This window comes from Crinia signifera, chromosome 11 (assembly GCF_055691185.1).
Source record: "Crinia signifera chromosome 11, ASM5569118v1, whole genome shotgun sequence".
NCBI lineage: Eukaryota > Metazoa > Chordata > Amphibia > Anura > Myobatrachidae > Crinia > Crinia signifera.
In genome coordinates this window covers 75,417,778-75,439,856 of record NC_139227.1, presented here as the reverse complement: position 1 = coordinate 75,439,856, position 22,079 = coordinate 75,417,778, and the positions used below count along the sequence as shown (strand labels likewise).

At 54.9% G+C, this 22,079-nt stretch overlaps 1 long non-coding RNA gene across 1 annotated transcript in view; it reads left to right on the top strand.

The window, feature by feature from the left end:
• Positions 1 to 22,079, top strand: part of LOC146045875 (uncharacterized) — a 127,712-nt gene that overhangs the window by 12,672 nt on the left and 92,961 nt on the right. The window lies entirely within an intron of this gene.

The following is a 22,079-nucleotide window of genomic DNA, read 5'->3' as shown; positions in this document are numbered from 1 at the left end:
GATAGTGGGGGTATGAAAAGGTCGTAGGACGCGTACCGCCGCCGCTCGCCAGGCTTCGGGTTGACGTTGATCGTGGGGTGGCGTTAACAATTCGGGTGGCCATTATACACTTCAGGGTGCCTATTTGGCCTCTGTGGCCCATTTAACATTGTTTCCTATGGAAAAATCGGGTCAATTGAGGCATTGAACAGGAAAATCGGGTCAATTGAGACATTTAACATTGTTCCCTATGGGAAATCTCGGGCATCTCGTCGGTCGCATCGCACCCGATTTTTTAGTGCATTCAATGCCCGAGATGGCCAAGATGGGCGCCCTTCTAAGTAAAGAGTACCGATTTGTCCATAGGAGTTTTGTAGACGCTACCATTTACATAATGAACAAATGACATCTGCATAGAAAATGGGGTCTACAGATCATATATAAGGTGTGCCCAAATGAAAAGGGAGACTACGGTTGTATGTAAACAATATTTTAATCAAAGAATATTTAATTACAGTTGATGTGTAACATTACAACTACACATAATTGACATTGATGCAATGATCCAGCGCTTAACAAGGGAGTGGATGGATTCAGTGTAGAAACTCCTTGGTTGCTGATGAATCCAGGTTTCCACGGTCTCCTGCACCTCCTTGTCACAGGGGAACCGCTCACCTTTAAGTGTTTGTTTTTTAAGTGGCCGAAGATATTGGAGTCACATGGGGAGATAACTTCACCATGCTGCGTAAATGTATATAACATCAGTTCTGGCCTCCATCCGCCTCAAGTTGCCAGCCAATCACTCACCTTTGATGTTATATTTTATATAAATTTAGCTGAGCTTCCGGTACGGGGCGGAGAAAGGGCGCCATGACGGCGGAGGGGGAGGACGGATGGCGGCACGTGACTACTCCCCCACCCCGGCCGGGGCGGGCGCACTGCAACGGCAGGAGATGCACAGAGATGCGGCACTGGATGACGCCACACTGGACCAGGCCGCAGCCAGCGGTGCACAGCTCAGCCCCCGGGGACGGCACCATAGGCTCAGGACCCGGCCACAGGCATGGTCCCCGGCATGATGACCCCCGAGGCGACGGTGGCCCCCATCGGCACCTGGAGGCGGCTTCCGGCCAGGACAGGGGAAAGATCAGGCCCAAGCTGCTGTCCCGCAGCAGATGCAGGAGTCCGCAGCGACCAGTGGCGCCTCTGATGGCTGCCTAGGCGCTGTGCAGCTCAGCGGGTATGTGTTCCCTGTGTGATACTGTACTGTCCCGGGTTATATTGTTACATACAGTACCTGGCTGCTGCAACGACCAGTGGTGCCGCTGATGGCTGCCTAGGTGCTGTGCAGCTCGGCAGGTATGTGTTCCCTGTGTGAAAACTGTACTGTCCCTGCTTATTAGTGTTCAGTCTAGCAGTTAGAGCAAGCAGGGCGCCGGGATGCGGACCGGGCCGCCAATGTCACAAGAGGGGCCCCTCCGAAGTCGGTGTGCTGCTAAGGAAGCGCCGGGCATAGCCATCTACGGCGGCACTTTGCTTCCCCGTGAGGCTGTTTTAGCAGGGCGCTGCTAGAGCTAAAGCAGCCTAGCGTGAACACTACTTATATCGTTACCTACCTGGCTGCTGCAGAGATCAGTGGCGCCACTGATGGCTGCCTACGCGCTGTGCTGCTCGTCAGACATGTGGTCCCGGCATGTAATGTCTCAATGTAATGTCCCCCCCCCCCCCCCAGTGCTTGATGCTGCACTGTAAATCCACAAAAAATTCCTAGTGTGAAAATGTAACATCAGTTCTGGCCTCCATCCACCCCAAGTTGCCAGCCAATCACTCGCCTTTGATGTTATATTTTATATAAATTTAGCTGAGCTTCCGGTAGGGGCCTCAGAAAGGGCGCCCTGGACGGAGGACGGCGTAGGAGGAGGACGGATGGCGGCACGGTGACCACTCCCCCCCACCCCAGCCGGGGTGGGCTCACTGCAACTGCAGGAGATGCACGGAGATGCAGCACTGGATGACGCGGCAGTGGACCAGGCCCCAGCCAGCGGCGCACAGCTCAGCCCCCGGGGACGGCACCAGAGGCTCAGGACCTGGCCGCAGGCACGGTCCCCGGCATGATGACCCCCAGAGGTGACGGTGGCCCCCATCGGCCATCATCAAAGGGGACGGGCCTGACCCCTCCGAAGTCGCTTCACTGCCGGGAAAGCGCCGGGTATCGCTGTCTAAGGCGGCGCTGGGCTTCCCCGTGAGGCTTTTTTAGTGGGGCGCTGCTAGAGGGGCAGGGCGAATTTTGCCCTTTAAAAATGTGGTCCCCACATGTAATGTCTCAATGTAATGTATGGAGGAGATGCATACCACCCCTTGCCGTCATTTGTGATCATATCAAACTGCGATGCAATGGCACTTTAGAGGGACATTGTGACCATCGGTTGCAGTGTTCCTCTAAGGCTACAGCTTAAGTAAGTCTCCCCTTACTCAGCCTTGCAGTCGCAGGCTGGCTTGCAAGGTGAAGGAACTTCACCTTGCAGCATGAATGTATATTTATATAAAATATAAAATCAGTTCTGGCCTCCATCCGCCCCAAGTTGCCAGCCAATTCCTCGCCTTTGATTTTATATTTTATATAAATTCAGCTTGGGTCACATATGATAAGCTGCTCACAGCAGCTTATCACGTGGGATCCTCAAGCAATGCAAATGCAGGAGGAGGTGCATACCACCCCCTGCCGGCATTTGTGATCATATCAAACTGCGATGCAATGGCAGTTTAGAGGGACATTGTGACCATCGGTTGCAGTGTCCCTCTATGGCTACAGCTTAAGCAAGTCTCCCCTTACTCAGTCTTGCAGTCGCAGGCTGGCTTGCAAGGCGAAGGAACTTCACCTTGCAGCGTAAATGTATATTTATATAAAATATAAAATCAGTTCTGGCCTCCATCCGCCCCAAGTTGCCAGCCAATTCCTCGCCTTTGATTTTATATTTTATATAAATTCAGCTTGGGTCACATATGATAAGCTGCTCACAGCAGCTTATCACGTGGGATCCTCAAGCAATGCAAATGCAGGAGGAGGTGCATACCACCCCTTGCCGGCATTTGTGATCATATCAAACTGCGATGCAATGGCAGTTTACAAGGACACTGCGACCATCGGTAACGTTCACCCTCTATGACTACAGCCTAAGTAAGTCTCCTCTTACTCAGGCTTGCAGTCGCAGGCCGGCTTAATTTTTGGACTGCACTTGATGCGCGCGATGTATTGCACGTTATAGATAGAAAGTTAGAGCATGTGACATGTGTCCTGTGTGTTGAGGTACCAGGAGTACCTTGTTGTGTGGAGAAGCCGATGGTCCGTGGTCCCGGACTGCTACGGCCGTACTGTCCGCACAAGCTGATCTCCATTCTTCTTAGGTCAGTGTCCTTTACACTCTCACGTGGTGACAGCCGCATGCAGCTGGCAGTCATAGCCATTGCTGGGGATCGATGATTTAGGCAGGCTGTCAGTACGTTTAAAGTGCAGACATGCAGCAAGCTGGTATCACAGATGTGCAGCAGGTTGGTGTCACAGATGAGGCGGGAATCCTTTGGAAACGCGTTTCGAGCGCTCAGGCCGGCTTTGTCAACCTGGCTAAAGTGCTCAGATTTTAAGAGGCTTTAGAGAGTTGATGTTCCGGTCTCATTGTCTCTCCCCAGGCCTCAGTGACTCTATCCCCCCCGCCCCCCACCACCACCACTGACCTTGCTTATATCGCTACCTACCTGGCTGCTGCAGCGACCAGTGGTGCCTCTGATGGCTGCCTAGGTGCTGTGCTGCTCGTCAGGTATGTGTTCCCTGTGTGATAACTGTTCTGTCCCTGCTTATTAGTGTTCACTCTAGCATTTAGAGCGGGCAGGGCGCTGGGAGGCGGACCGGCCCCGCTGATGTCAAAGCTGGGGGCGGTCCCGGGCTACCAACGTCACAAGAGGGGCGTGCCCGGGCCGCAATGCCATCAAAGGGTGCAGGCCCAGCCGCCGCCGTCATCAAAGGGGGCTGGCCTGGCCCCTCCGAAGTCGCTTCGCTACCGGGAAAGCGCCGGGTATCGCCGTCTACGGCGGCGCTGGGCTTCCCCGTGAGGCTTTTTTAGTGGGGCGCTGCTAGCGGGGCAGGGCGAATTTTGCCCTTTAAAAATGTGGTCCCCGCATGTAATGTCTCAATGTAATGTATGTAATGCCTTCCCCCCCTCTTATCCATGCTTGATGCTGCACTGTAAATCCCAAAAAAATTCCTAGTGTGCGCAAGCACACATGGCCAATAAAGTTGATTCTATTCTATTCTATTCTTGGGTCACAAATGATAAGCAGCTTATCATGTGGGATCCTCAAGCAATGCAAATGCAGGAGGAGATGCATACCACCCCTTGCCGGCATTTGTGATCATATCAAACTGCGATGCAATGGCAGTTTAGAGGGACATTGTGACCATCGGTTGCAGTGTTCCTCTAAGGCTACAGCTTAAGTAAGTCTCCCCTTACCCAGTCTTGCAGTCACAGGCTGGCTTGCAAGGTGAAGGAACTTCACCTTGCAGCGTAAATGTATATTTATATAAAATATAAAATCAGTTCTGGCCTCCATCCGCCCCAAGTTGCCAGCCAATTCCTCGCCTTTGATTTTATATTTTATATAAATTCAGCTTGGGTCACATATGAGAAGCTGCTCACAGTTTACAAGGACACTGCGACCATCGGTCACGTTCACCCTCTATGACTACAGCCTAAGTAAGTCTCCTCTTACTCAGGCTTGCAGTCACAGGCCGGCTTAATTTTTGGACTGCACTTGATGCGCGCGATGTATTGCACGTTATAGATAGAAAGTTAGAGCATGTGACATGTGTCCTGTGTGTTGAGGTACCAGGTGTACCTTGTTGTGCGGAGAAGCCGATGGTTCGTGGTCCCGGACTGCTACGGCCGTACCGTCCGCACAAGCTGATCTCCGTTCTTCCTAGGTCAGTGTCCTGTACACTCTCACGTGGTGACAGCCGCATGCAGCTGGCAGTCATAGCCATTGCTGGGGAGCGATGATTTAGGCAGGCTGTCAGTACGTTTAAAGTGCAGACATGCAGCAAGTTAGTATCACAGATGTGCAGCAGGTTGGTGTCACAGATGAGGCGGGAATCCTTTGGAAACGAGTTTCGAGCGCTCAGGCCGGCTTTGTCAACCTGGCTAAAGTGCTCAGATTTTAAGAGGCTTTAGAGAGTTGATGTTCCGGTCTCTCGGTCTCCAGTACTTGATGGACAGACCAATCCTTGGGATGCGTTTCGCCGCACTCAGGGTTGCTTTTTAGAGGATGCCTCCCCACTTAAGCGCTGCAGACACCATTTTTTTCACAGCATAGAGAACAGGTCTGAAACAGGCTCTCCGTTTGGATTCCATATGATAAGCTGCTTGCAATAGTTTATCATGTGCAATCCTTAAGCAATGCAAATGCAGGAGGAGGTGCATTCCACCCCCTGCCTCCATTTGCCATCGTATCAAACTGTACTGTCCCTGCTTATTAGTGTTCACTCTAGCATTTAGGGCGGGCAGGGCGCTGGATGGCGGACCGGCCCCGCTGATGTCAAAGCTGGGGGCGGTCCCGGGCCGCTAATGTCACAAGAGGGGCGTGCCCGGGCAGCAATGTCATCAAAGGGTGCGGGCCCAGCCGCCGCCGTCATGAAAGGTGGCTGGCCTGGCCCCTCCGAAGTCGCTTTGCTGCCGAGAAAACGCCGGGTATGGCCGTCTACGGCGGGGCTGGGCTTCCCCGTGAGGCTGTTTTAGTGGGGCGCTGCTAGCGGGGAAGGGCGAATTTTGCCCTTTAAAAGTGTGGTCCCCGCATGTAATGTCTCAATGTAATGTATGTAATGATTCCCCCCCCCCCCCCCTTATCCATGCTTGATGCAGCACTGTAAATCCCCAAAAAATTCCTAGTGTGCGCAAGCACACATGGCCAATAAAGTTGATTCTATTCTATTCTATTCTTGAGTCACAAAAGATAAGCAGCTTATCATGTGGGATCCTCAAGCAATGCAAATGCAGGAGGAGGTGCATGCCACCCCCTGCCGGCATTTGTGATCATATCAAACTGCGATGCAATGGCAGTTTACAAGGACACTGCGACCATCGGTCACGTTCACCCTCTATGACTACAGCCTAAGTAAGTCTCCTCTTACTCAGGCTTGCAGTCGCAGGCCGGCTTAATTTTTGGACTGCACTTGATGCGCGCGATGTATTGCACGTTATAGATAGAAAGTTAGAGCATGTGACATGTGTCCTGTGTGTTGCGGTACCAGGAGTACCTTGTTGTGTGGAGAAGCCGATGTTCCGTGGTCCCGGACTGCTACGGCCGTACTGTCCGCACAAGCTGATCTCCGTTCTTCCTAGGTCAGTGTCCTGTACACTCTCACGTGGTGACAGCCGCATGCAGCTGGCAGTCATAGCCATTGCTGGGGAGCGATGATTTAGGCAGGCTGTCAGTACGTTTAAAGTGCAGACATGCAGCAAGTTGGTATCACAGATGTGCAGCAGGTTGGTGTCACAGATGAGGCGGGAATCCTTTGGAAACGCGTTTCGAGCGCTCAGGCCGGCTTTGTCAACCTGGCTAAAGTGCTCAGATTTTAAGAGGCTTTAGAGAGTTGATGTTCCGGTCTCTCGGTCTCCAGGACTTGATGGACAGACCAATCCTTGGGGTGCATTTCGCCGCACTCAGGGTAGCTTTTTACAGGATGCCTCCCCACTTAAGCGCTGCAGACACCATTTTTTTCCCAGCATAGAGAACAGGTCTGAATCAGGCTCTCCGTTTGGATTGCATATGATAAGCTGCTTGCAATAGTTTATCATGTGCAATCCTTAAGCAATGCAAATGCAGGAGGAGGTGCATTCCACCCCCTGCCTCCATTTGCCATCGTATCAAACTGTGATTGCAGTTTAGAAGAACATCGGGACCATCGGTGGCTGTCGTATGCATACGTATTTTTTCAATACGAATTGGTATTTATCAGCCATTAAATACTAATTCGTATCAGCAGAAGCCTACATGGATCATTCAGATCCGTGCAGGTGTCAGTGTAAAAAATAAATATTTAAAAAATAAAACGGCGGTCCTGGTTCCCAAAATACACAGGACAAAACGAATAGGGGTCCCCCGTATTTCAAAAACCAGCCCCAGGCCCAACCAGCCAGTAGGGTAATGCCACAGCCGGGGGGACAAGGGGAGACTTTTTCTACAAGTCAACCCCGGCGAAAGAATTCATCCCTCCAACCGGTCAGCCTGGTCAGGGGTCCTGGGGAAGTGGGGACTGGGCATTAGTGTGTGCTATACATGGGGACAGAGGGGATACAGTTAAAATCCCGGTGGTCGGGATCCCGGCGTTCAGAATCCCGACGCCAGAATCTCGACCGCCGAAATCCCGACACATTCTCCCTCCGTGGGTGTCCACGACGCCCCTGGAGGGAGAATAAATTAGTGTGCCGAGCGTAGCGAGGCACCGGGCCCGCTGCGTGGCGAGCGCAGCGAGCCCGCAAGGGGGGGGGGGCGATCCACGTCCCCCCCTTGTCGGCATTTCGGCTGTCGGGATTCCGGCATCGGGATTCTGAACGCCGGGATCCCGACCGCCGGGATTCAGTACTGAATCCGGACATAGGGGTGACTGGGCATTAGGGTGTGCTATACATGGGGACAGAGGGGTGACTGGGCATTAGGGTGTGCTGTACATGGGGACAGAGGGGTGACTGGGCATTAGGGTGTGCTGTACATGGGGACAGAGGGGTGACTGGGCATTAGGGTGTGCTGTACATGGCGACAGAGGGGTGACTGGGCATAAGGGTGTGCTTTACATGTGGACAGAGGGGTGACTGGGCATTAGGGTGTGCTATACATGGGGACAGAGGGGTGACTGGGCATTAGGGTGTGCTATACATGGGGACTGAGGGGTGACTGGGCATTAGGTTGTGCTATACATGGGGACTGAGGGGTGACTGGGCATCAGGGTGTGCTATACATGGGGACAGAGGGGTGACTGGGCATTCAGGTGTGTGCTGTACAAGGTGACAGAGGGGTGACTGGGCATTAGGGTGTGCTATACATGGGGACAGTGGGGTGACTGGGCATTAGTGTGTGCTATACATGGGGACAGAGGGGATGCAGTTAAAATCCCGGCGGTCGGGATCCCGGCGTTCAGAATCCCGAAGCCAGAATCCCGACCGCCGAAATCCCGACACATTCTCCCTCCGTGGGTGTCCACGACACCCCTGGAGGGAGAATAAATTAGTGTGCCGAACGTAGCGAGGCACCGGGCCCGCTGCGTGGCGAGCGCAGCGAGCACACAAGGGGGGGCGATCCACGTCCCCCCCTTGTCGGGATTCCGGCGTCGGGATTCTGAACGCCGGGATCCCGACCGCCGGGATTCAATACTGAATCCGGACATAGGGGTGACTGGGCATTAGGGTGTGCTATACATGGGGACAGAGGGGTGACTGGGCATTAGGGTGTGCTGTACATGGGGACAGAGGGGTGACTGGGCATTAGGGTGTGCTATACATGGGACAGAGGGGTGACTGGGCATTAGGGTGTGCTACACATGGGCACAGAGGGGTGACTGGGCATGAGGGTGTGCTGTACATGGGGACAGAGTGGGGACTGGGCATTAGGGTGTGCTATACATGGGGACAGAGGGGTGACTGGGCATTAGGGTGTGCTATACATGGGACAGAGGGATGACTGGGCATTAGGGTGTGCTATACATGGGGACTGAGGGGTGACTGGGCGTTAGGGTGTGCTATACATGGGGACAGAGGGGTGACTGGGCATTAGGGTGTGCTATACATGGGGACAGAGGGGTGACTGGGCATTAGGGTGTGCTATACATGGGGACTCAGGGGTGACTGGGCATTAGGGTGTGCTATACATGGGGACTGAGGGGTGACTGGGCGTTAGGGTGTGCTATACATGGGGACTGAGGGGTGACTGGGCATTAGGGTGTGCTATACATGGGGACAGAGGGGTGACTGGGCATTCAGGTGTGTGCTGTACAAGGTGACAGAGGGGTGACTTTGCATTAGGGTGTGCTATTCATGGGGACAGAGGGGTGTCTGGGCATTAGGGTGTGCTATACATGGGACAGAGGGGTGACTGGGCATTAGGGTGTGCTGTACATGGCGACAGAGGGGTGACTGGGCATAAGGGTGTGCTTTACATGTGGACAGAGGGGTGACTGGGCATTAGGGTGTGCTATACATGGGGACAGAGGGGTGACTGGGCATTTGGGTGTGCTATACATGGGGACTGAGGGGTGACTGGGCATTAGGTTGTGCTATACATGGGGACTGAGGGGTGACTGGGCATCAGGGTGTGCTATACATGGGGACAGAGGGGTGACTGGGCATTCAGGTGTGTGCTGTACAAGGTGACAGAGGGGTGACTGGGCATTAGGGTGTGCTATACATGGGGACAGTGGGGTGACTGGGCATTAGTGTGTGCTATACATGGGGACAGAGGGGATGCAGTTAAAATCCCGGCGGTCGGGATCCCGGCGTTCAGAATCCCGAAGCCAGAATCCCGACCGCCGAAATCCCGACACATTCTCCCTCCGTGGGTGTCCACGACACCCCTGGAGGGAGAATAAATTAGTGTGCCGAACGTAGCGAGGCACCGGGCCCGCTGCGTGGCGAGCGCAGCGAGCACACAAGGGGGGGGCGATCCACGTCCCCCCCTTGTCGGGATTCCGGCGTCGGGATTCTGAACGCCGGGATCCCGACCGCCGGGATTCAGTACTGAATCCGGACATAGGGGTGACTGGGCATTAGGGTGTGCTATACATGGGGACAGAGGGATGACTGGGCATTAGGGTGTGCTATATATGGGGACAGAGGGATGACTGGGCATTAGGGTGTGCTGTACATGGGGACAGAGGGGTGACTGGGCATTAGGGTGTGCTATACATGGGACAGAGGGGTGACTGGGCATTAGGGTGTGCTACACATGGGCACAGAGGGGTGACTGGGCATGAGGGTGTGCTGTACATGGGGACAGAGTGGGGACTGGGCATTAGGGTGTGCTATACATGGGGACAGAGGGGTGACTGGGCATTAGGGTGTGCTATACATGGGACAGAGGGATGACTGGGCATTAGGGTGTGCTATACATGGGGACTGAGGGGTGACTGGGCGTTAGGGTGTGCTATACATGGGGACAGAGGGGTGACTGGGCATTAGGGTGTGCTATACATGGGGACAGAGGGGTGACTGGGCATTAGGGTGTGCTATACATGGGGACTCAGGGGTGACTGGGCATTAGGGTGTGCTATACATGGGGTCTGAGGGGTGACTGGGCGTTAGGGTGTGCTATACATGGGGACTGAGGGGTGACTGGGCATTAGGGTGTGCTATACATGGGGACAGAGGGGTGACTGGGCATTAGGGTGTGCTATACATGGGGACTCAGGGGTGACTGGGCATAAGGGTGTGCTATACATGGGGACAGAGGGGTGACTGGGCATTCAGGTGTGTGCTGTACAAGGTGACAGAGGGGTGACTTTGCATTAGGGTGTGCTATTCATGGGGACAGAGGGGTGTCTGGGCATTAGGGTGTGCTATACATGGGGACAGAGGGGTGACTGGGCATTAGGGTGTGCTATACATGGGGACAGAGGGGCGACTGGGCATTAGGGTGTGCTATACATGGGGACAGAGGGGTGAATGGACATTAGGGTGTGCTGTACATTGGGACAGAGGAGTGAGTGAGAATTAGGGTGTGCTGTACATGGGGACAGAGGGGTGACTGGGCATTAGGGTGTGCTATACATGGGGACAGAGGGGTGACTGGACATTAGGGTGTCCTGTACAAGGTGACAGAGGGGTGACTGGGCATTAGGGTGTGCTATACATGGGGACAGAGCGGTGACTGGGCATTAGGGTGTGCTATACATGGGGACAGAGGGGTGAATGGGCATTAAGGTGTGCTGTACATGTGGACAGAGGGGTGACTGGGCATTAGGGTGTGCTGTACATGGGGACAGAGGGGTGACTGGGCATTAGGGTGTGCTATACATGGGGACAGAGGGGTGACTGGGCATTAGAGTGTGCTGTACATGGAAACAGAGGGGTGACTGGACATTAGGGTGTGCTATACATGGGGACAGAGGGGTGACTGGGCATTAGGGTGTGCTATACATGGGGACAGAGGGGTGACTGGGAATTAGAGTGTGCTGTACATGGGGACAGTGGGGTGACTGGGCATTAGGATGTGCTATACATGGGGACAGAGCGGTGACTGGGCATTAGGGTGTGCTATACATGGGAACAGAGGGGTGACTGGTCATTAGGGTGTGCTATATATGGGAACAGAGGGGTGACTGGGCATTAGGGTGTGCTATACATGGGGACAGTGGGGTGACTGGGCATAAGTGTGTGCTATACATGGGGACAGAGGGGTGACTGGGCATTAGGGTGTGCTATACATGGGTACAGAGGGGTGACTGGACATTAGGGTGTGCTATACATGGGACAGAGTGGGGACTAGTCATTAGGGGGTGCTATACATGGGGACAGAGGGGTGACCCCTCTGTCCCCATGTACAGCACACCCTAATTCCCACTCACTCCTCTGTCCCAATGTACAGCACACCCTAATGTCCATTCACCCCTCTGTCCCCATGTATAGCACACCCTAATGCCCAGTCACCCCTCTGTCCCCATGTATAGCACACCTATTAGGGTGTGCTATACATGGGACAGATGGGTGACTGGGCATTAGGGTGTGCTACACAGGGGCACAGAGGGGTGACTGGGCATTAGGGTGTGCTATACATGGGACAGAGTGGGGACTGGGCATTAGGGTGTGCTATACATGGGGACAGAGGGGTGACTGGGCATTAGGGTGTGCTATACATGGGACAGAGGGATGACTGGGCATTAGGGTGTGCTGTACATGGGGACAGAGGGGTGATTGGGCATTAAGTTGTGCTATACATGGGGACAGAGGGGTGACTGGGCATTAGGGTGTGCTATACATGGGGACAGAGGGGTGACTGGGCATTAGGGTGTGCTATACATGGGACTCAGGGGTGACTGGGCATTAGACTGTGCTGTACATGGGGACAGAGGGGTGACTGGGCATTCAGGTGTGTGCTGAACAAGGTGACAGAGGGGTGACTGGGCATTAGGGTGTGCTATTCATGGGGACAGAGGGGTGTCTGGGCATTAGGGTGTGCTATACATGGGGACAGAGGGGTGACTGGGCATTAAGGTGTGCTATACATGGGGACAGAGGGGCGACTGGGCATTAGGGTGTGCTATACATGGGGACAGAGGGGTGAATGGACATTAGGGTGTGCTGTACATTGGGACAGAGGAGTGAGTGGGAATTAGGGTGTGCTGTACATGGGGACAGAGGGGTGACTGGGCATTAGGGTGTGCTATACATGGGGACAGAGGGGTGACTGGGCATTAGGGTGTCCTGTACAAGGTGACAGAGGGGTGACTGGGCATTAAGGTGTGCTATACATGGGGACAGAGCGGTGACTGGGCATTAGGGTGTGCTATACATGGGGACAGAGGGATGAATGGGCATTAGGGTGTGCTGTACATGGGGACAGAGGGGTGACTGGGCATTAGGGTGTGCTATACATGGGGACAGAGGGGTGACTGGGAATTAGAGTGTGCTGTACATGGAAACAGAGGGGTGACTGGACATTAGGGTGTGCTGTACATGGGGACAGAGGGGTGACTGGGCATTAGGATGTGCTATACATGGGGACAGAGCGGTGACTGGGCATTAGGGTGTGCTATACATGGGAACAGAGGGGTGACTGGGCATTAGGGTGTGCTATATATGGTAACAGAGGGGTGACTGGGCATTAGGGTGTGCTATACATGGGGACAGTGGGGTGACTGGGCATTAGTGTGTGCTATACATGGGGACAGAGGGGTGACTGGGCATTAGGGTGTGCTATACATGGGGACAGAGGGGTGACTGGGCATTAGGGTGTGCTGTCCATGGGGACAGAGGGGTGACTGGGCATTAGGGTGTGCTGTACATGGGGACAGAGGGGTTACTGGGCATTAGGGTGTGCTGTACATGGGGACAGAGGGGTGACTGGGCATTAGGGTGTGCTGTACATGGGGACAGAGGGGTGACTGGGAATTAGGGTGTGCTGTACATGGGGACAGAGGAGTTACTGGGCATTAGGGTGTGCTTTACATGTGGACAGAGGGGTGACTGGGCATTAGGGTGTGCTATACATGGGGACAGAGGGGTGACTGGGCGTTAGGGTGTGCTATACATAGGGACAGAGGGGTGACTAGGCATTAGGGTGTGCTATATGTGGGGACAGAGGGGTAACTGCATTAGGGTGTGCTATACGTGGGGACAGAGGGGTGACTGGGCATTAGGGTGTGCTATACATGGGGACAGAGGGGTGACTGGGCATTCAGGTGTGTGCTGTACAAGGTGACAGAGGGGTGACTGGGCATTAGGGTGTGCTATACATGGGGACAGAGGGGTGACTGGGCATTAGGGTGTGCTATTCATGGGGACAGAGGGGTGACTGGGCATTAGGGTGTGCTATACATAGGGACAGAGGGGTGACTGGGCATTAGGGTGTGCTATATGTGGGGACAGAGGGGTAACGGCATTAGGGTGTGCTATACGTGGGGACAGAGGGGTGACTGGGCATTAGGGTGTGCTATACGTGGGGACAGAGGGGTGACTAGGCATTAGGGTGTGCTATACGTGGGGACAGAGGGGTGACTGGGCATTAGGGTGTGCTATACATGGGGACAGAGGGGTGACTGGGCATTAGGGTGTGCTATACATGGGGACAGAGGGGAGACTGGGCATTAGGGTGTGCTATACATGGGGACAGAGGGGTGACTGGGCATTAGGGTGTGCTATACATGGGGACAGAGGGGTGACTGGGCATTAGGGTGTGCTATACATAGGGACAGAGGGGTGACTGGGCATTAGGGTGTGCTATACATGGGGACAGAGGGGTGACTGGGCATTAGGGTGTGCTATACATGGGGACAGAGGGGTGACTGGGCATTAGGGTGTGCTATACATAGGGACAGAGGGGTGACTAGGCATTAGGGTGTGCTATATGTGGGGACAGAGGGGTAACTGCATTAGGGTGTGCTATACGTGGGGACAGAGGGGTGACTGGGCATTAGGGTGTGCTATACATGGGGACAGAGGGGTGACTGGGCATTAGGGTGTGCTATACGTGGGGACAGAGGGGTGACTGGGCATTAGGGTGTGCTATACATGGGGACAGAGGGGTGACTGGGCATTAGGGTGTGCTATACATGGGGACAGAGGGGAGACTGGGCATTAGGGTGTGCTATACATGGGGACAGAGGGGTGACTGGGCATTAGGGTGTGCTATACATGGGGACAGAGGGGTGACTGGGCATTAGGGTGTGCTATACATGGGGACAGAGGGGAGACTGGGCATTAGGGTGTGCTATACATGGGGACAGAGGGGTGACTGGGCATTAGGGTGTGCTATACATGGGACAGATGGGTGACTGGGCATAGGGTGTGCTACACATGGGCACAGAGGGGTGACTGGGCATTAGGGTGTGCTATACATGGGACAGAGTGGGGACTGGGCATTAGGGTGTGCTATACATGGGGACAGAGGGGTGACTGGGCATTAGGGTGTGCTATACATGGGACAGAGGGATGACTGGGCATTAGGGTGTGCTGTACATGGGGACAGAGAGGTGATTGGGCATTAAGTTGTGCTATACATGGGGACAGAGGGGTGACTGGGCATTAGGGTGTGCTATACATGGGGACAGAGGGGTGACTGGGCATTAGGGTGTGCTATACATGGGGACTCAGGGGTGACTGGGCATTAGGGTGTGATATACATGGGGACAGAGGGGCGACTGGGCATTCAGGTGTGTGTTGTACAAGGTGACAGAGGGGTGACTGGGCATTAGGGTGTGCTATACATGGGGACAGAGGTGTGACTGGGCATTCAGGTGTGTGCTGAACAAGGTGACAGAGGGGTGACTGGGCATTAGGGTGTGCTATTCGTGGGGACAGAGGGGTGTCTGGGCATTAGGGTGTGCTATACATGGGGACAGAAGGGTGACTGGGCATTAAGGTGTGCTATACATGGGGACAGAGGGGTGACTGGGCATTAGGGTGTGCTATACATGGGGACAGAGGGGTGAATGGACATTAGGGTGTGCTGTACATTGGGACAGAGGAGTGAGTTGGAATTAGGGTGTGCTGTACATGGGGACAGAGGGGTGACTGGGCATTAGGGTGTGCTATACATGGGGACAGAGGGGTGACTGGGCATTAGGGTGTCCTGTACAAGGTGACAGAGGGGTGACTGGGCATTAAGGTGTGCTGTACATAGGGACAGAGCGGTGACTGGGCATTAGGGTGTGCTATACATGGGGTCAGAGGGGTGACTGGGCATTAGGGTGTGCTATACATGGGGACAGAGGGGTGACTGGGAATTAGAGTGTGCTGTACATGGAAACAGAGGGGTGACTGGACATTAGGGTGTGCTGTACATGGGGACAGAGGGGTGACTGGGCATTAGGATGTGCTATACATGGGGACAGAGCGGTGACTGGGCATTAGGGTGTGCTATACATGGGAACAGAGGGGTGACTGGGCATTAGGGTGTGCTATATATGGGAACAGAGGGGTGACTGGGCATTAGGGTGTGCTATACATGGGGACAGTGGGGTGACTGGGCATTAGTGTGTGCTATACATGGGGACAGAGGGGTGACTGGGCATTAGGGTGTGCTATACATGGGGACAGAGGGGTGACTGGGCATTAGGGTGTGCTGTCCATGGGGACAGAGGGGTGACTGGGCATTAGGGTGTGCTGTACATGGGGACAGAGGGGTTACTGGGCATTAGGGTGTGCTGTACATGGGGACAGAGGGGTGACTGGGCATTAGGGTGTGCTGTACATGGGGACAGAGGGGTGACTGGGAATTAGGGTGTGCTATACATGGGGACAGAGGGGTGACTGGGCATTAGGGTGTGCTATACATGGGGACAGAGGGGTGACTGGGCATTGGGGTGTGATATACATAGGGACAGAGGGGTGACTGGGCATTAGGGTGTGCTATATGTGGGGACAGAGGGGTAACGGCATTAGGGTGTGCTATACGTGGGGACAGAGGGGTGACTGGGCATTAGGGTGTGCTATACGTGGAGACAGAGGGGTGACTGGGCATTAGGGTGTGCTATACGTGGGGAAAGAGGGGTGACTGGGCATTAGGGTGTGCTATACATGGGGACAGAGGGGTGACTGGGCATTAGGGTGTGCTATACATGGGGACAGAGGGGAGACTGGGCATTAGGGTGTGCTATACATGGGGACAGAGGGGTTACTGGGCATTAGGGTGTGCTATACATGGGGACAGAGGGGTGACTGGGCATTAGGGTGTGCTATACATGGGGACAGAGGGGTGACTGGGCATTAGGGTGTGCTATACATGGGGACAGAGGGGTGACTGGGCATTAGGGTGTGCTGTACATGGGGACAGAGGGGTGACTGGGCATTAGGGTGTGCTGTACATGGGGACAGAGGGGTGACTGGGCATTAGGGTGTGCTGTACATGGGGACAGAGGGGTGACTGGGCATTAGGGAGTTAGATAGAGTGTGAGGGCAGAGACCCTGAGGGGGGGAGTTAGAGAGAGGGTGAGGGCAGAGACGCAGAGGGGGGAGTTAGAGAGAGGGAGAGGACAGAGACGCTAAGGGGGGAGTTAGAGAGAGGGTGAGGGCAGAGACGCAGAGGGGGAAGTTAGAGAGAGGGAGAGGACAGAGACGCTAAGGGGGAGTTAGAGAGAGGGTGAGGGTAGAGACGCTGAGAGGGGAGTTAGAGAGTTAGTGAGGGCTGAGAGGGGAGTTAGAGAGAGAGGGTGAGGGCAGAGACGCTGAGGGGGGAGTTAGAGAGAGGGTGATGGCAGAGACGCTGATGAGGGAGTTAGATAGAGTGTGAGGGCAGAGACCCTGAGGGGGGGAGTTAGAGAGAGGGTGAGGGCAGAGACGCAGAGGGGGGAGTTAGAGAGAGAGAGGACTAAGACGCTGAGGGGGGAGTTAGAGAGAGGGTGAGGGCAAAGACGCTGAGGGGGAGTTAGAGAGAGGGTGAGGGCAGAGACGCTGAGGGGGGAGTTAGAGAGTTAGTGAGGGCTGAGAGGGGAGTTAGAGAGAGGGTGAGGGCAGAGACGCTGAGGGGGAGTTAGAGAGAGGGTGAGAACAGAGACGCTGAGAGGGAGGGTAGAGATGCTGAGGGGGGAGTTAGAGAGAGTTAGAGAGTGGGTGAGGGCAGAGATGCTGGGGGGGCGAGTTAGAGAGCGGGTGAGGGCAGAGACGCTGAGGGGGGAGTTAGAGAGTTTGTGAGGGCAGAGAGGCTGATAGGGGAGTTAGAGAGAGAGGGTGAGGGCAGAGATGCTGAGGGGGGAGTTAGAGAGAGGGTGAGGGCAGAGACACAGAGGGGGAAGTTAGAGAGATGGAGAGGACAGAGACGCCGAGGGGGAGTTAGAGAGTTAGTGAGGGCAGCGAGGCTGAGAGGGGAGTAAGAGAGGGTGAGGGCAAAGACGCTGAGGGGGAGTTAGAGAGAGGGTGAGGGCAAAGACGCTGAGGGGGGAGTTAGAGAGAGGGTAAGGGGAGAGACGCTGAGGGGGGAGTTATAGAGTGGGTGAGGGCAGAGAGGGTGAGGACATAGATGCTGAGGGGGGAGTTAGAGAGAGCAGCAGTGTGGGCATGGATGATGGGGGGTGGTGTGAGCGACGGTAAGGCAGGAGAGAGTGGGGGTGCACTGATAGGCTATTGGCCCGGGGGTGGTATATGTATAACGCTGGGAGGGCATAACTAACTCTCTGCGCTGATAGGCTATTAGGCTGGGGGGGGGGGGGGTGTGTGTATAACGCTGGGAGTTGGTAACTAACTCCGCCCAGCGTTATACACACACATGATTGACACATCTGGCTAAATATATAAGAGATTATCAGGCTTCATTCCTCCTGTTTAACCAGAGACGCTGAGGGGCGAGTTAGAGAGAGGGAGAGGACGGAGACACTGAGGGGGGAGTTACATAGACTGTGAGGGCAGAGACGCTGAGAGGGGAGTTAGAGAAAGGGTGAGGGCAGAGACGTTTTGGAATTAGTTAGAGAGAGGGTGAGGGCAGAGACGCTAAGGGGGTAGTTAGAGGGAGACTGAGGGTAGAGACGCAGAGGGTGGAGTTAGAGAGAGGGTGAGGGCAGAGATGCTGAGGGGGAGTTAGTGAGAGGGAGAGGACAGAGACGCTGAGGGGGGAGTTAGAGAGAGAGTGAGGGCAGAGACGCTGAGGGGGGAGTTAGAGAGAGGGTGAGAACAGAGACTCTGAGAGGGAGGGTAGAGATGCTGAGGGGGGAGTTAGAGAGAGTTAGAGAGTGGGTGAGGGCACAGATGCTGGGGGGGAGTTAGAGAGAGAGGGTGAGGGCAGAGAGGCTGAGGGGGGAGTTAGAGAGCGGGTGAGGGCAGAGACGCTGAGGGGGGAGTTAGAGAGTTTGTGAGGGCAGAGAGGCTGAGAGGGGAGTTAGAGAGAGAGAGTGAGGGCAGAGATGCTGAGGGGGGAGTTAGAGAGAGGGTGAGGGCAGAGAGACACAGAGGGGGGAGTTAGAGAGATGGAGAGGACAGAGACGCTGAGGGGGGAGTTAGAGAGTTAGTGAGGGCAGCGAGGCTGAGAGGGGAGTTAGAGAGAGAGAGGGTGAGGGCAAACACGCTGAGGGGGAGTTAGAGAGAGGGTGGAGGGCAAAGACGCTGAGGGGGGAGTTAGAGAGTGGGTGAGGGGAGAGACGCTGAGGGGGGAGTTAGAGAGAGCAGCAGTGTGGGCATGGATGATGGGGGGTGGTGTGAGCGACGGTCAGGCAGGAGAGAGTGGGGGTGCACTGATAGGCTATTAGCCCGGGTGTGGTATATGTATAACGCTGGGAGGGCATAACTAACTCTCTGCGCTGATAGGCTATTAGGCTGGGGGGGGGGGGTGGTTTGTGTATAACGCTGGGAGTTGGTAACTAACTCCGCCCAGCGTTATACACACAACATGATTGACACATCTGGTTAAATATATAAGAGATTATCAGGCTTCATTCCTCCTGTTTAACCAGAGACGCTGAGGGGCGAGTTAGAGAGAGGGAGAGGACGGAGACGCTGAGGGGGGAGTTACATAGACTGTGAGGGCAGAGACGCTGAGGGGGGAGTTAGAGAAAGGGTGAGGGCAGAGACGTTGTGGAATTAGTTAGAGAGAGGGTGAGGGCAGAGACGCTAAGGGGGTAGTTAGAGAGAGAGTGAGGGTAGAGACGCAGAGGGTGGAGTTAGAGAGAGGGTGAGGGCAGAGATGCTGAGGGGGAGTTAGTGAGAGGGAGAGGACAGAGACGCTGAGGGGGGAGTTAGAGAGAGAGTGAGGGCAGAGACGCTGAGGGGGGAGTTAGAGAGAGGGTGAGGGCAGAGACGCAGAGGGGGAAGTTAGAGAGAGGGAGAGGACATAGACGCTGAGGGGAGTTAGAGAGAGGGTGAGGGCAGAGACGCTGAGGGGGGAGTTAGAAAGTTAGTGAGGGCTGAGAGGGGAGTTAGAGAGAGAGGGAGAGGACAGAGACACTGAGGGGGGAGTTAGAGAGAGGGTGAGGAGAGAGACGCTGAGGAGGGAGGTTACATAGACTGTGAGGGCAGAGACGCTGAGGGGGGAGTTACATAGAATGTGAGGGCAGCAACGCTGAGGGGGGAGTTAGAGAGAGGGAGAGGACAGAGAGACGCTGAGGGGGGAGTTAGAGAGAGGGTGAGGGCAGAGACGCTGAGGGGGGAGTTAGAGAGAGGGTGAGGGCAGAGACGCAGAGGGGGGAGTTAGAGAGAGGGAGAGGACAGAGACGCTGAGGGGGGAGTTAGTGAGAGGGTGAGGGCAGAGACGCTGAGGAGGGAGTTACATAGACTGTGAGGGCAGCAACGCTGAGGGGTGAGTTAGAGAGAGGGAGAGGACAGAGAGACGCTGAGGGGGTAGTTAGAGAGAGGGTGAGGGCAGAGACGCTGAGGGGGGAGTTAGAGAGAGGGTAAGGGCAGAGACGCTGATGAGGGAGTTAGATAGAGTGTGAGGGCAGAGACCCTGAGGGGGGGAGTTAGAGAGAGGGTGAGGGCAGAGACGCAGAGGGGGAGTTAGAGAGAGGGAGAGGACAGAGACGCTGAGGGGGGAGTTAGAGAGAGGGTGAGGACAAAGACGCTGAGTGGGAGTTAAAGAGAGGGTGAGGGCAGAGACGCTGAGGGGGGAGTTAGAGAGTTAGTGAGGGCTGAGAGGGGAGTTAGAGAGAGAGGGTGAGGGCAGAGATGCTGAGGAGGGAGTTAGAGAGAGGGTGAGGGCAGAGACGCTGAGGGGGAGTTAGAGAGAGGGAGAGGACAGAGATGCTGAGGGGGGAGTTAGTGAGAGGGTGAGGGCAGAGACGCTGAGGAGGGAGTTACATAGACTGTGAGGGCAGCGACGCTGAGGGGGGAATTAGAGAGAGGGAGAGGACAGAGAGACGCTGAGGGGGGAGTTAGAGAGAGGGTGAGGGCAGAGACGCTGAGGGGGGAGTTAGAGAGAGGGTGAGGGCAGAGACGCTGATGAGGGAGTTAGATAGAGTGTGAGGGCAGAGACCCTGAGGGGGAAAGTTAGAGAGAGGGTGAGTGCAGAGACGTAGAGGGGGGAGTTAGAGAGAGGGAGAGGACTAAGACGCTGAGGGGGGAGTTAGAGAGAGGGTGAGGGCAAAGACGCTGAGGGGGAGTTAGAGAGAGGGTGAGGGCAGGGACGCTGAGGGGGGAGTTAGAGAGTTAGTGAGGGCTGAGAGGGGAGTTAGAGAGAGGGTGAGGGCAGAGACGCTGAGGGGGAGTTAGAGAGAGGGTGAGAACAGAGACGCTGAGAGGGAGGGTAGAGATGCTGAGGGGAGAGTTAGAGAGAGTTAGAGAGTGGGTGAGGGCAGAGATGCTGGGGGGGAGTTAGAGAGAGGGTGAGGGCAGAGAGGCTGAGGGGGGAGTTAAAGAGCGGGTGAGCGCAAGGGGACTCAGACGCACTCTGCCCAGGCCGACAACCAAAATGCGATCGCATCATTCTGGGGTGCTGCTGCAGTTTGACACTACCCGTAACTCAGCCTAGCTCGCACCCATATCCTAACTTCCCTGGCACCTGATGTGTCCGGATTACAGGGGTGCCGGACCAGTAGGTGTCGGTAAATAAGTGGTTTACCGTATATGTTAATGTATATAAAATATAACATCAGTTCTGGCCTCCAACCTCCACAGACTAGCCAGCCAGCCAATCATTCGCTATTGATATTATATTTTATATACATTTTGCAGAAGATGCCTAATTCAGTTTTCACATGATAGTTAATGCAACTGGGTTCAACAATAATAAACCTTTAGATGCTGCTGGAGAATAACGTTGGTCTCAGTGAGTGGTGTAACCCCATTCCCGACCTGGCCCACGTTCCAACTTGTACCTCCTTTGTGGGGGGTTGGGCTCGCACAGCTGATGGATTGCTGTGGGGAACACTGCCTGGATCCCATAAAACAGGTGGCTCCAGTACCTCTCTGCTCCCAGCGGGGACAGCTGGTCCGTGGTCCCGGACTGCAGTAGCTGCACTTCCCACTGGCACAGAGGTCGGGTCTCCAGCTGTGTGAGCACTGTGTGCTGCGATCTTACAGAGACGACTCCACCTTGTTGGCCGTGGCTGCTGGTTTATGCTGTGAATGTAGACCGCAAAATTTAATGGTGGGCACTCTGCTCCAAATGGTGAGGGCACGGCTTGCCAACTAGTTGGGGTCTCCAGACCAATCTTTGTGACACTTTCGCCGCCCTCAGGGTGGTTTTTTGTTTTTATACAGGACGCCTCCCCACTTAAGTGCCGTAGACACAATTTATTTCCAGCATAGAAAACAGGTCTGAATCAGGCTCTCAGTTTGGATTGCATATGATAAGCTGCTTGCAATAGTTTATCATGTGCAATCCTTAAGCAGTGCAAACGCAGGAGGAGGTGCATTCCACCCCCTGCCTCCATTTGTGATCATATCAAACTGCGATTGTAGTTTAGAAAAACATCAGGACCATCGGTG